This window comes from Struthio camelus, chromosome 3 (assembly GCF_040807025.1).
Source record: "Struthio camelus isolate bStrCam1 chromosome 3, bStrCam1.hap1, whole genome shotgun sequence".
Lineage (NCBI taxonomy): Eukaryota > Metazoa > Chordata > Aves > Struthioniformes > Struthionidae > Struthio > Struthio camelus.
Window position 1 is genome coordinate 106,253,982 of NC_090944.1, and position 12,820 is coordinate 106,266,801.

The 12,820-nt window shown below is 44.8% G+C and overlaps 1 protein-coding gene across 13 annotated transcripts in view; it reads left to right on the forward strand.

The window, feature by feature from the left end:
• Positions 1–12,820, forward strand: part of DAAM2 (dishevelled associated activator of morphogenesis 2) — a 233,666-nt gene that overhangs the window by 104,975 nt on the left and 115,871 nt on the right. The window lies entirely within an intron of this gene.

Sequence of the window (12,820 nt, forward strand, 5' to 3'; positions counted from 1 at the left end):
AATTCTTGCTAGTATTCCTCATGGGTAGGAATGTAATCTATGATCTGCTCCACTGTCAGTTCATTTCTGGATGCTGCGTAAGTATTGTTTTTTGCATGTGAAGTATTAATGGCTGTATAAATGTTCAGTTCTCTCCAGTACCGAGTTCTGTTGAAGCATTAAATCCGGCTTTCCTGAGAATGTCACCAACATGCTTTGCTCCTGAACTTGGCTTGCTAAAACTTGAACCTGCTCACCTTCAGGTCATATGGAAAGAACTGTTTGTGTTTGCCACTGGGCTTTGCTTACTGCAAAGAGGATCAGTTTCTACAAGGAGTTTGAGAGTCCATGATGGTATTTAGAGTGCCTTTAGCTCTTTGGTTTATGTCTGGCAAATATTTGGTTTATGCCTGGTTGTTCCATGTGCCTGTGGCAGAAAAGTTCACAGCTGCCTGTGGAAGTCTATTAAACAGCATGATTTATAATGTTTTCAGTGCAAAATTTAATGACAAGTGTACACGATCTGCAGAAATTTTTGACCTCAGAAGTTTGTGAGTTGTTGGTCTATGCTATAACTTATTAAATGTGCTGACAGCCTGTAACTGGCATATATAAATATATATATATATATGCCTATATATATATATATATTTTTTTTTTTTTCAAACAAATGAAGCCATTGAAATAGAAATTCATATTCATGTATTTAATGACAGTACCCTAGCCATCATTACATAAGAAGTGTGCTGGGAGAGAAACTTGATATTTTTCAGAAGGTTAATGATGGGTATCACACATTTTATAAAGCACTTAGATAGGATGGTGATGGATGTCCATAGGAGTTCCTGTATATGCAGGTAACATAATAATAGTAAAGTCCTTATGAGTGGGAGAACCTAGGATAGAAACTAGGCTGGCAGAATGCAGAATTTGCCCAGAAGGGCTGATTTGTCCGTAGTTCCAGATTAACGCGTGTTCTTTGAGACACTAAAATAAAACAGGCTACATTTGTATTGACAGCTGAGATGAGATTTTAATTGGATTAGAAAGATTCAGTCTGTAAATGCACCAGTGTAAATCAGCGAGCTGGAAGTGCCTGAGAGGACTCTGTACTGGGTACTAGCTTCCCCGCTGCTTATCCATCAGAGTCTAGTCTGGATGCATTTGTACTATATAAAAAACTGATTTGACCGTAAAGCCTTTTGACCCAAATCCCCAAGTGGAGCGATGACACCAACATCATCTGAGACCTGTAATGAGAAAAGCATTTGCGTTAGCTCCCTGGAGCAGGCCCAGAGGGTATAGCCTTATCTTGCCATCTGCTCTGCAAAGGATATAATGAAATATAGTGCTGTGTGTGAATGAGTTTTTAAAAGCCCTATTTTCCCCTTGTTGCAGTTACCATCTACAGCATTGTCCCACATAGGAGTTAATGAGCAGAAAAGCTAAGCCTAGCTGTGCTGAAAAAGCCTCCCCTGTGATGAGTTTTCCACTCTGGTAAATATCTAGGATATTTCTACTTGCCTTTCTGAGGAAAAAAGGATACTTTGAGGGTCAGTCAAATATCTTCTCTTGTTCTTGTGGTCTTTAAATTAATAGCATAAAAAGTGGATTTGGAGGTGTCCATTTTGCAAAAGCAGGAGATTGGGGAATTAGGAGTGTATTGGGATCCTTTATTTGTGATGCAATCATAATACCCCTTCCCAGCTTGTAAAGCTGCAGGTGCAGGCTGAGGCAGGTACATTTGTACAGGGCGCTTTGCGTGGGAGATGAACCCAGACGAATTAACCAAGAACGTCAGCTACCTAACTGGCCTCTGACCAAGGCAGCGTTCATCAGCGGAGAAGTTGATGCTGGTTTTGGCTGAAATGTCTGCTCTCGAGACAGCCCAACCAGAAAACCTATTCTAGTATAAACCCCAAGTATTCCTGTTCCTTGAAGCTGGATGTTACGGTTGAGGCCTTGTCTCTTCAATTCGAAAATGGAAACAGAGGCGTATTCCTCGTATGGACCAAATTCAATCTTGTTTTATTTCGGTGGGAATATGTGCAGAGAGCAGGTCTGAGTAAAGACTATGGCTCAGGATGATTGTATCTGATCTTATTTGAGCTAAGGCAGGAGGCGAAGCCATATTAGCTCTCAGGCCATCTGCTGGTAGTGATTGACTTAGGGCTAATGTAGTGGAAACAACGTGGCTAAGTCCTTGTTAGGAGTCCAAATATACAGGAAAAAGCAAAAAATGCTTGCAAGTCCAACCTTTTCCCCTTTCATGCTTTCAAATGAAAAAGGGAAGGAATACCTGGCTTCTGACTCTCTCTTTCAATAGACAGGTGAGGAAAGAAGCCCTATGCAGTAGGAGGGCTGTGTGAAGCGGCCTTCTGCCTCAGAAGTGGTAAAACTGGCCCTGCGTGACCGTCATGGCCATTCTAGCTAGCTCCCCTTCTTCTTTTCTTCAGTCTCTCTTCCCAGCTGGCACTGTGTATACTATCATGTAGTAAAGTGCTGCTGCAGTCAGTGGTCTAGTCAGTGGGTGCCAAGATGATTTTGTGCCTGCTGGCAAAAATGACTGTGCTAAGCACATGTGTTTTTCTTTGCACAGATTTATTGACTGAACAGGAACTGCAGAAGACTGGAAGAACTATTGCAAAGCCAGAGGAAATAATTTTTTTTCATGAAACAGCTTCTCCAAGTCCTTATTCAAACGTGTTAGCAGTGATGTATTCTTGCCACAGTGGATTCTGATTCCTTTCATTCAATATCTGAAGTTTTGGGATCTTCTTGCTGGTGAAGATGATGGGCGGCTCAACACTAAATATTTCACCATCTAGATCTCTCTTAAACCAGCAACCTGATCTCAAGTGGGAACTCAAGCCATGTTGAAATGGGTAGCTGTAAATGCTGAAAATTCAGAGAAAACACAGGAATGTAAAGAACGCTAGTACAGACCAAAGAAAAGTATGAAGAGCGTGTGCTTCTGCTGTTTCTCTTGGTTTCTTTTGTTAGTGACTCTGTTGAAATGGATATGGTGTTTGAGAAGGTAGAATTTGACATCATCTATTTTAGGATGGAAGGTCTATGAGAGGAAATGGAGTTGTCTATTGAATTGCCCTTTTCAGAGTTGATTGTATTATTACAGTCTGTAAGCTTGAATAATAATATCCTTATCTGACTTACCTACACCACATTAGATTCTTGCTCTTGAGAAATGCTTACCCTTATTCCCTCTTAGTCCTGGCTAGCTTTGAAACATTCCTATTTTGTAGCTCAGCTAGGACACTGACTGAATTTTCCTGTCTTGTTTTGTTTCTCTTGCACTGCATTTGAATCTGGTGGGGGGTTTGTTTGTTTATTTGTTTATTTTCCCTGGGTCCCAAAATAAGAAGGTTTGTTGACTTTATAAATTCATGAAAGCTCTTTTTCCATATTACTATTTACAAGCCTCCCAGGCTTTTCAGAACTAAAATTTAGACCTTGTGTCACCAACAGTACGCCTTAAGTTACATTAATAAGAGTCAAGGGACAACATAAATGGTTTTGAACTCTCTGTATTTGAAAACTTCAGAATTATCCGACATTTCTTTTGGCCTGCCTTTCTGCTGCTTCTTATCCATTGAAATGGCAGTATCATATGAGACCCCATCATTCTTTAGTTGCTGAAAGAGGCAGATTGTTGCTTGGGTGAAGCAACATTCTCTTTGTGTGTGTGTGTGCACGTGTGTGTGTGTGTGTGTGTGTGTGTGTATTTGTGAAGAGACCTAGTTTTCTGGCCATATGAAGAAATCCCAGCTTTTGTTGTCTCTGCATTAGAGAGAACACGCACTGATCCTATTGCTATGTGGTCCTGAACAGTGAGGCCACTGGAAATGTATTGTCCTGTGTAGCGTTGCACACAAGCTGTGTGCAATGAAATTAGGATGAAATCAAGTACTGAGTCAAGATCTCTGTCCTTCCCTTGTGATCAAGCACCTTCAGTGCTTCCAGCCTGTACTGGGAATCATGATTGAAACCTTAACTTTGGTTTCTGTCTGCAACGCTCTGCGACAGTGACCACCAGAATGTGGAACTATGTCCCTTTCTGTCATCATTCTAAATTCAACCGATCTCTCATCTTGTTACCTCTCATCCCATAACATTTAGTAATGGTTTCTGTGGCATCAGAATTGGCTTAGTTTCTGAATTAAAGATAAGCTACCCAGAGAACTAGCTGAAAGGAGCAGTTATGCATTCAGCTGAAGCAGTGGCTATGGCAAAAAAAAGAGAGAAAATGAGGAGCATGTCGATTCCTTCTCCTCCAGGCTCCTCCAGAACAGTGTGGAGGAGCTCCTATGCAGACGCACAGTGAGGGTTCCTTACCTTATCAACAGTTTGTGACTCATAAAGGGGGAAAACACAAGGAGGAAACATGGTATGAAAGTCCAAGCAGCAGAGGCAGCAACCTGCGAACATCTCAGTGTCCAGAGAATTTGTGTAATTCTGACTAAACCTTTTAAGCCATGTGTCATTTGAGGAAGGGGAAGATCTAGAACAAGATCCCTATTACTTTATCCCCTCCTATCACATGCCTCCCACTTCATTTTTATCACTATTTAGCTAATCCCCTCCTAAGAAATCAATGTCTTCATCTTATCTTGAAACAAAACTTTGGAATTAATGTCATGTTTGCTGCCATCACACTGTTTGCTGCACTGTCTTGATATCTTTACCTGCCAGGCTGCTAGTTTAGTGGCGCTTAGTGCCAGATCTCCAGTGGCAGAATGCTGAAGAATGTGAAATGAGTTGATTGGTCTTCTCTCAGCACATGACAGGCCATCAGCACAACTGCCATCCTCACTAGTTATCTAAGGACAGAGACAAAGGAACAGAGGAGCTACAGGGGCCAAATTTCCATTAGCACTCAATAACAAAAGGTTTGGAAGAAAAGCTGCATTCTGTGCTTACTCTGGGACATCTGTCCACATCTGTTCCTTTTGTACCTTCATAGAGAGTAAAATTCACTGAGTTTAATGTCTCCTCCCAGAGGAGAGAAAAGAGTAGGAGGGAGAAGAAAGACCAAGTAAATCTGTATTGAAAGAGATTATGGCACAGCATAGAATGATCTGAATTCTTTTATTTATTTTGTCAGAAAGCAAAACAATTTCTGAGCAAGGCACCAGTATGACACATGCTGGATAAAACACCTTCATCAAGAGCCAGAGGGAGATGAGATCCAAACCTAAATAACTGTAGTAGCTGTTCCCACTGCAAACAGCTGGCTTGGAAGTAGCAAGTTTCCTTCATGCTTAGCTCTCTCATGCAGGCCATTTAATGTGATAGATACAACATAAACCTCAGATGAAAACTAGGCTTCACCACATTACATAAGTACTCCCATATATCACCAGTCCCGCTCCAGCTTGCCGAGTCTGTCTGTGGAAGTGTTCATGAGGCCTTTCTTTGGCTCTGCCACCTGAAAGAGTATTTATTGGATAACGAGAAAGAGAGTTACCACTGTTGTGGGCTTCCTTGTGAATATCGCCTGCCTTAGACTGTAGTCTGTGTACATAGGTGTGAAAGGACATCAGCTGTTTCTCTGTGCTTGGTGACAGGCCTGGAGGCCAAAGACCTCTGTTGTTCCCCAGAGGTGTTACAAGGGGGCTGGGGGAGAGATATGCAGAGATCCTGTTTCTGTCTCTCAGCTGTTTCATTTCAACAGCTTATTTAGTCCTTAGTTTCTCTCTGAAAATTTGTGACTTAGAAAAGCGGGCCCCTCATCTTAGGCCCCTAAACTCATCTCTTGTATACTGATAACTGTATTTAACCACATTTAAATTCAGATCTGTTGCCAAGATTTAAGTATTTCAGTTTCAAATTGTCAATCTTTTGAGTCATCCTATCCTCTTCCTGGATTCATTTCAATACAGAGATTTAACTTCTGTGTCGCTTCCCTGGCATGGATATATAAATCAAAGTTTCAGACTGCTCCTCTAACAGGCCTGTGGCTTTGAGTTGTTGATCAGTACAAATTTCTCTGCAACCTTATTTTAAAAGTGTCTCTGCTGTCTTGTGCCTAAAATGTGGTTCTTCCATTCCCTGTGTCGCTCCCCTCTGGAGTTTGCTATACTGAATGATTGTTCCTAATCTGTCAGGAAGGCTGTGTGGTGCCAAATGCAGTCGAGATCTGTCCCTCATTCTGATTTGCTTGGTATGAGCTCTGGTTCCAGCAAACCTACAGACTTTGCTGGCCTCTGCCCAGTGGAGACTCACTATCCCAGTTAATTGCTTTCTTTCTTGCACTTAATGAGAATGTGCCAGGGGAAGCTGTAAGAAAATACTGATGATGAGACTAAGCTGGATTTTTCAGACACTAGACAGCACCAGTGGCTGACATCTAGGAAGAGGGCTTAACATCACCATCTGACTAGAAGGCACTGCGTCCAAAGGCACCTTCGAGGTAGCAGATTGCTTTTTCTGCTTGAGGGGAGCCAGGCCACAAAAACTTTCCTTTCTCTTGGGTTAGTCTATAGTTGACTGATTAACATTTTTCATGCATTCACATACACTTGTCTTATATTATAATCATGGCAAAAGTACTGAGTGATTTAAGATTTCTGAAGCAATTAGAGGAGTAAAACTAGAGAGGCAAAAGCTCTCCATGATATCATAGTCCATCTGGTTACACACAAATTTCTTTTTTTTTTTTTTTTTTTTTTTTTTACCTCTCTGAAATGCCTGTACACCAATGCACGCAGCATGGGGAATAAGCAGGAAGAGTTAGAGATCTGTGTGCGGTCACAGGGCCATGATCTTGTTGCAGTTACGGAGACATGGTGGGATAGCTCACATGACTGGGATGCTGTCATGGATGGCTACGTGCTTTTTAGGAAAGACAGGCCAGGAAGGCAAGGTGGTGGAGTTGCCCTTTATGTGAGGGAGCAACTGGAATGTGTGGAGCTCTGCCTCGGGGTGGATGAAGAGCAAGTTGAGAGCCTATGGGTAAGGGTGACATGGGTGACACAGCTGTGGGGGTTTACTACAGGCCACCTGATCAGGAAGTAGTAGTCAGTGAGGCCTTCTACCGACAGCTGGAAGTAGCCTCACGATCACAGGCCCTGGTTCTCATGGGAGACTTCAACCACCCTGACATCTGCTGGGAAGACAGCACAGCTAGGCACAAACAGTCAGAGAGGTTCCTGCAGAGCACTGAGGATAACTTCTTGACCCAGGTGGTGGAGAAGCCAATGAAGAGAGGTGTGCAATGCTAGACCTTGTTCTAACAAACAAAGAAGGTCTAGTTGGAGAGGTGAAGGTTGGGGGCGGCCTTGGCTGCAGTGACCATGAGATGGTGGAGTTCAGGATCCTGCAAGGAGGGAGCAGGGCAATAAGTAGGATCGCAACCCTGGACTTCAGGAGAGCGAACTTTGGCCTCTTGAGGGACCTACTTAGGGGAATCTCATGGGGTAGGGCCCTAGAAGGAGGGAGGGTCCCGGAGAGCTGGTTAATATTCAAGTATCACCTCCTCCAGGCTCAAGACAGGTGCATCCCTGTGAGTAAGAAGTCCAGCAAAGTGGGCAGGAGACCTGCATGGGTGAGCAAGGAACTGCTGGCCAAACTCCAACAGAAGAAGGAAGTCTACAGAATGTGGGAAAGGGGACAGGCCACTTGGGAGGAATACAGGGACGTCGTCAGAGTGTGCAGGGATGCGACAAGGAAGGCTAAGGCCCGTTTGGAATTAAATCTGGCAAGGGATGTCAAGGACAACAAGAAGGGCTTCTTCAAATACATCAGTAGCAAAAGGAAGACTAGGGAAGAACGTGGGCCCGCTGCTGAATGGGGCGGGTGCCCTGGTGGCGAAGGATACAGAGAAGGCAGAGTTACTGAATGCCTTCTTTGCTTCAGTCTTCACTGCTAAGGCCAGTCCTCAGGAATTCCAGACCCTGGGGACAAGAGAGGAAGTCTGGAGAAAGGAAGACTCTCCCTTGGTCGAGGAGGATCGGGTTAGAGATCGTTTGTCCGAACTTGACATCCACAAATCCATGGGCCTCGATGGGATGCATGCACGAGTGCTGAGGGAGCTGGCGGATGTTATTGCTAGGCCGCTCTCCATCATCTTGGAAAGGTTCTGGAGCTCAGGAGAGGTGCCTGAGGACTGGAAGAAAGCCAATGTCACGCCAGTCTTCAAGAAGGGCAAGAAGGAGGAGCCAGGGAACTACAGGCCTGTCAGCCTCACCTCCATCCCTGGAAAGGTGATGGAGCAGCTCATCCTGGAGGTCCTGACGAAGCATGTGGAGGACAAGAAGGTGATCAGGAGTAGTCAGCATGGATTCAGCAAAGGGAAATCGTGCTTGACCAGTCTGAGAGCCTTCTCTGATGGAATTTGACTGGCTGGGTAGATGAGGGCAGAGCAGTGGATGTTGTCTGCCTGGACTTCAGCAAGGCTTTGGACACTGTCTCCCATCACATCCTCCTAGGCAAGCTCAGGAAGTGCAGGCTAGAGGAGTGAACGGTGAGGTGGACTGAGAGCTGGCTGGATGGCAGGGCTCGGAGGGTTGTGGTCAGAGGCTCAGAGTCTAGTTGGGGGTGTGTAGCTAGCGGTGTCCCCCAGGGGTCAGTCCTGGCTCCAGGCTTGTTCAATGTATTCATCGATGACCTGGAGGAAGGGACAGAGTGCACCCTCAGCAAGTTTGCAGATGGTACTAAACTGGGGGGAGTGGCTGACACACCAGAAGGCTGTGCTGCCATTCAGAGGGACCTGGGCAGGCTGGAGAGTTGGGCGGAGAGGAACTTCATGAAATTCCACAAAGGCAAGTGCAGGGTCCTGCACGTGGGGAGGAATAACGCCATGCAGCAGTACAGGCTGGAAAGCAGCTCTGTCTGCCGAGAAGGACCTGGGAGTGCTGGTGGACGACGAGTTAAGCGTGAGGCAGCAATGTGGCCTTGTGGCCAAGAAGGCCAGTGGTATGCTGGGCTGCATTAGGCAGAGTGTTGCCAGCAGGTCGAGGGAGGTGATCCTGCCCCTCTGCCTCAGCCCTGGGGAGGCCTCACCTGGAGTGCTGTGTGCACTTCTGGGCTGCCCAGTGCAAGAGAGACATGGCACTAGTGGAGAGAGTCCAGCGGAGGGCTCCAAAGATGCTGAGGGGACTGGAGCGTGGCTGCTATGAAGACAGGCTGAGGGAGCTGGGCCTGTTGAGCCTGGAGAAGAGAAGACTGAGGGGGGGATCTGATCAATGTGTACAAGTATGTGAAGGGGCGGTGTCGAGAGGATGGGGCCAGTCTCTTCTCCGTGGTGCCCAGTGACAGGACAAGAGGCAACGGGCACTTCCTGAACCACAGGACGTTCTGTCTGAGCATGAGGAAAGACTTGTTGACTGTGAGGGTGACAGAGCACTGGAGCAGGTTGCCCAGAGAGGTTGTGGAGTCTCCTTCGCTGGAGATATTCAAAACCATCTGTACGCGATCCTGGACAACGTGCTCTAGAGGACCGTGCTTGAGCAGGAAGGTTGGACTAGATGATCTCCAGAGGTCCCTTCCAACCTGAACCATTCTGTGAAATGTTCTTTATATCCCATGCAATTCTTTAGTTCAAGATAGTACATTTCTAGGATAACTTCTTTTTAGAGGCCCTGCTCTTCAAAGAAAGTTTTTTCGTGGAGTCAGGTGTCAGGCTTTACTCATGCCCCATGTGCAGTACATGTATTCAAGTCCCTAGTTCTAATGCACGCAGCATTACAAGCAGCTTTCTAGAGCTACTCCAATCCTGATATACTGCGTTTCAGGCTTTGTGGCAGAAGCAAGTCTCACCTTATGTGACAGACACATACCCGCCTACAGAGGCATGTGATAGGTACAGGCTTGTGGCACTGGGAGCAGCACCTCTTTTACTCTCTAGGTTCCCTTCCAGTAGATGCAGCTGGTTAGCAGGTCACCGCTCGTTGACCAGCTCTGTGAGAGAAGTAGCAGTTGCTTTGCTGCAGGTGTGTGAGACCCAGATGCTGTGAGAGAAGCGTGAGATGGGAGCCATATGAACAGTTCTTGCACACTATGCTTTAGAATCAGCAGGGTTATATAAACAAATGCAAATGCAGACCTGGGCTTATGTGCTGGATTCCGATGTGAGGAAGCTCGGGGTGTTGCCAAAGTACCTGGGTAGTTAGAAGGTTTTTATTCACAGATGTAAGATTGTGTGGGGACACGTTGCTTTGCAGAGTTTTTTGCTTTGCTGTGAGACTTGTGGAGAGATTCTTAGGTGGTATAAAGCTGTTCAGTTCTACTGAGGACAGTAGTAGAATTAAATCATTCCATATTACCTGAAATTTGGCCTGCATGATATTTTGTATGTTTGTGGTGACAGCTGCTGAATATCCCAACTAGAGTGTACTAGCTGCTTTGCTGAAAAGTTGGGAAGGTCATGGTGGTGCTGAAAATGTTTTAAGGGAATGTTTGAATCTGTTCAAGATATGACTTGCTTGCAGTAGACAGAAAATAGGTGAGAAAGACCCACTTACCTGACTGACATTTGTAATGGGATATCCCTGATGTACTGGGGAAATGCATGTAGTCATCTATGCCTTAAGGAGAGCAATACTGGATTTTGGAAGCACAGCAGTTATGTAACTTAGAATGCAAAAAGACAGAGAAGAACATGCTTTTGACACAAGAGAACGGATGTGCTAAGCAGTCGGTGCAGTGTCCTCTCTCTACTGAATGTGGAAGCTGTTGTTAGATCCTATCTTCTAAGCTGTTGTTAGGGTGGATGTGTTTACTCTTCAAAAATCTTGTGTTCAGATGTTTCTAATACCTTAATTGATTTGATAACACTGTCATGTTTTGGCACAGCTGCAAGTGCATTTACTGTTAGGCAGTATTATGTGAACAGAAAAAAAAATAAAAGGCCACAACAGAGCTTTACATTACTTAGTAAGGAGACATTTGTATATAAATGATTTTGTGTTTCATTACAGCTGTAACAAAGAGCAGGAACTTTCTGGACTGAATCTGAAGGCTGTGGAAGTGATAACACACCTGAGATGATACTGAAAATGGGAGTCATACTTGCTAGCTGGAAGGAGCTAATTTATCTTTATTTCTACTTGCCTTGCATGGGTATAAAGTAGACAATTTCCCAGCTTCCTTCTAGGTGTAAACTGGTATTGTAATGCAATTCCTACTACTTTGATGCCTGCTGACTTAAAATAACTAGCTTTGCCCGCCACGGTGGAAATGCAGTGATATCCTTTTGGTCTGACCCTTTGAAACAGCTTCTCTGAGCATGATTCCTGTCCTTCTGCTGTGTCTATCCTTTTTTTAGTTCTCTTTTATTATTTAGTGTCATATGTTGCTCAAAACAGTATTTGACATCTTACAAATCCATTAAAACCTTATTCCTCACCCTCTGTAGAGGATATTTGAATTCTAGCTTTGGTCTACTGAGGAGGGGTGGGAGAATTTTTGTGGGCCATGTCAGAAAGCTCATTTGGCTTAGGAAGGGGCCGCTCAGAGATGCATCCAGGAGAAATGGCAGAGGCAGGCATTGTGTCACAGATGGGGCTTGATGGCTGGGTTGTAACCAGGCAGGAGATTGTGGTAAGGAGGGACAAAGTTTTTCAAAGCAGTGAAGGAGAAGACGAAACAAATGGAATAGCTGTGGTGCTGAAGGGACAGCAGGAAGCAGTGCAAGGAGGCAGCTGACGTGGGACAAACACAGGCCAAGATAATGATCTTACGGCTGCTCTTTTGGGGTGCGAAGTTGCACGTTGATGAGGTTGAATGGCAGGTGTCCATTTCTGAGATGTCATAGGTGGCATGATTTGGCTTTTGGGCTGATTTGGTCAAGAAAAGGGAAGAGGTTCCCTGTGATGATGACAGTCTATAAAATTCGTAACAAAATTGATGCAGAGTGTTTGTAAATAACTGTGGGAATAATTTTAAAGGATAAAATGGAGCACTGGATGACTTGGAGGCATTTCAGTCGTTATTGTAAAAGTAACAGCTTAAACTGGGACAGCAGTGAAATTTTCCAGTGACGAGGAGAAATTGCAAGAGAAGAAGGACTGCAAGCATAGTAAGATCAATAAAATTATCAATAAGATAATTGAATCAAGAAGTGGATGACAGTAGGAAGGATCATCTGTGTAATGTATTGACTCCAATTAGTTTCTGTATCTGCTCATCTAACAACGATTTATATCAGATATAATCATTGTTCAGGTGGTATATAGTATAGCCTGAATGAGGGCAGGGGGGAAAGGTGTATAGTTATGTCATGCCTCTCTGACTTTCTATAGGTGGAACGTGTCTTCAGACATGCTTTAGGTTGCTTACCGTTCAGGGAACCTGTTCAGGTAACATGGGATGGCTCTTTTGTTGTTGGAGGGAAATGGCTGCCTTTCCTTGCTCTGGTCAGCAGGACTTGGAAGTCTAGGAGCACAAGGTGCCATAGGTGGGGCCAAGTGGATGGAGTAGCACCTTTTTAGAGTGCTATGATTTTAGATCTACAGTTGTCTGGCTCCCCCTCCTCTGCAGTGAGGGGGAGCTTTTCATGTCACCAAATGCAGAAATGAGTGGCCCTTCTGCTCAGCCCTTCAGAACCGGGGGGGAGCAGTGTGTGGAAGGCAAGCATCGGAAGGGGCTTTTTCTGTCACTCATCACATTTGGCTGCCTGCTCAGCTGCTCTGCTTTTGACCTGTTTTGTTCGGAGGAAGTATAGACAGATGCTTTCCAGCTGGCACTGAAATGCCACTCATCCAGAGCTTTGAATGCTGGGTACTTCTTTTTCTTTAAACAAACAAATCTTTAAACTTGGTGGGAGGAAAACATGTTTTAAGAGTACTACTTCTTTTCCTAGGCCCCTCTGCAAGCTTTTACA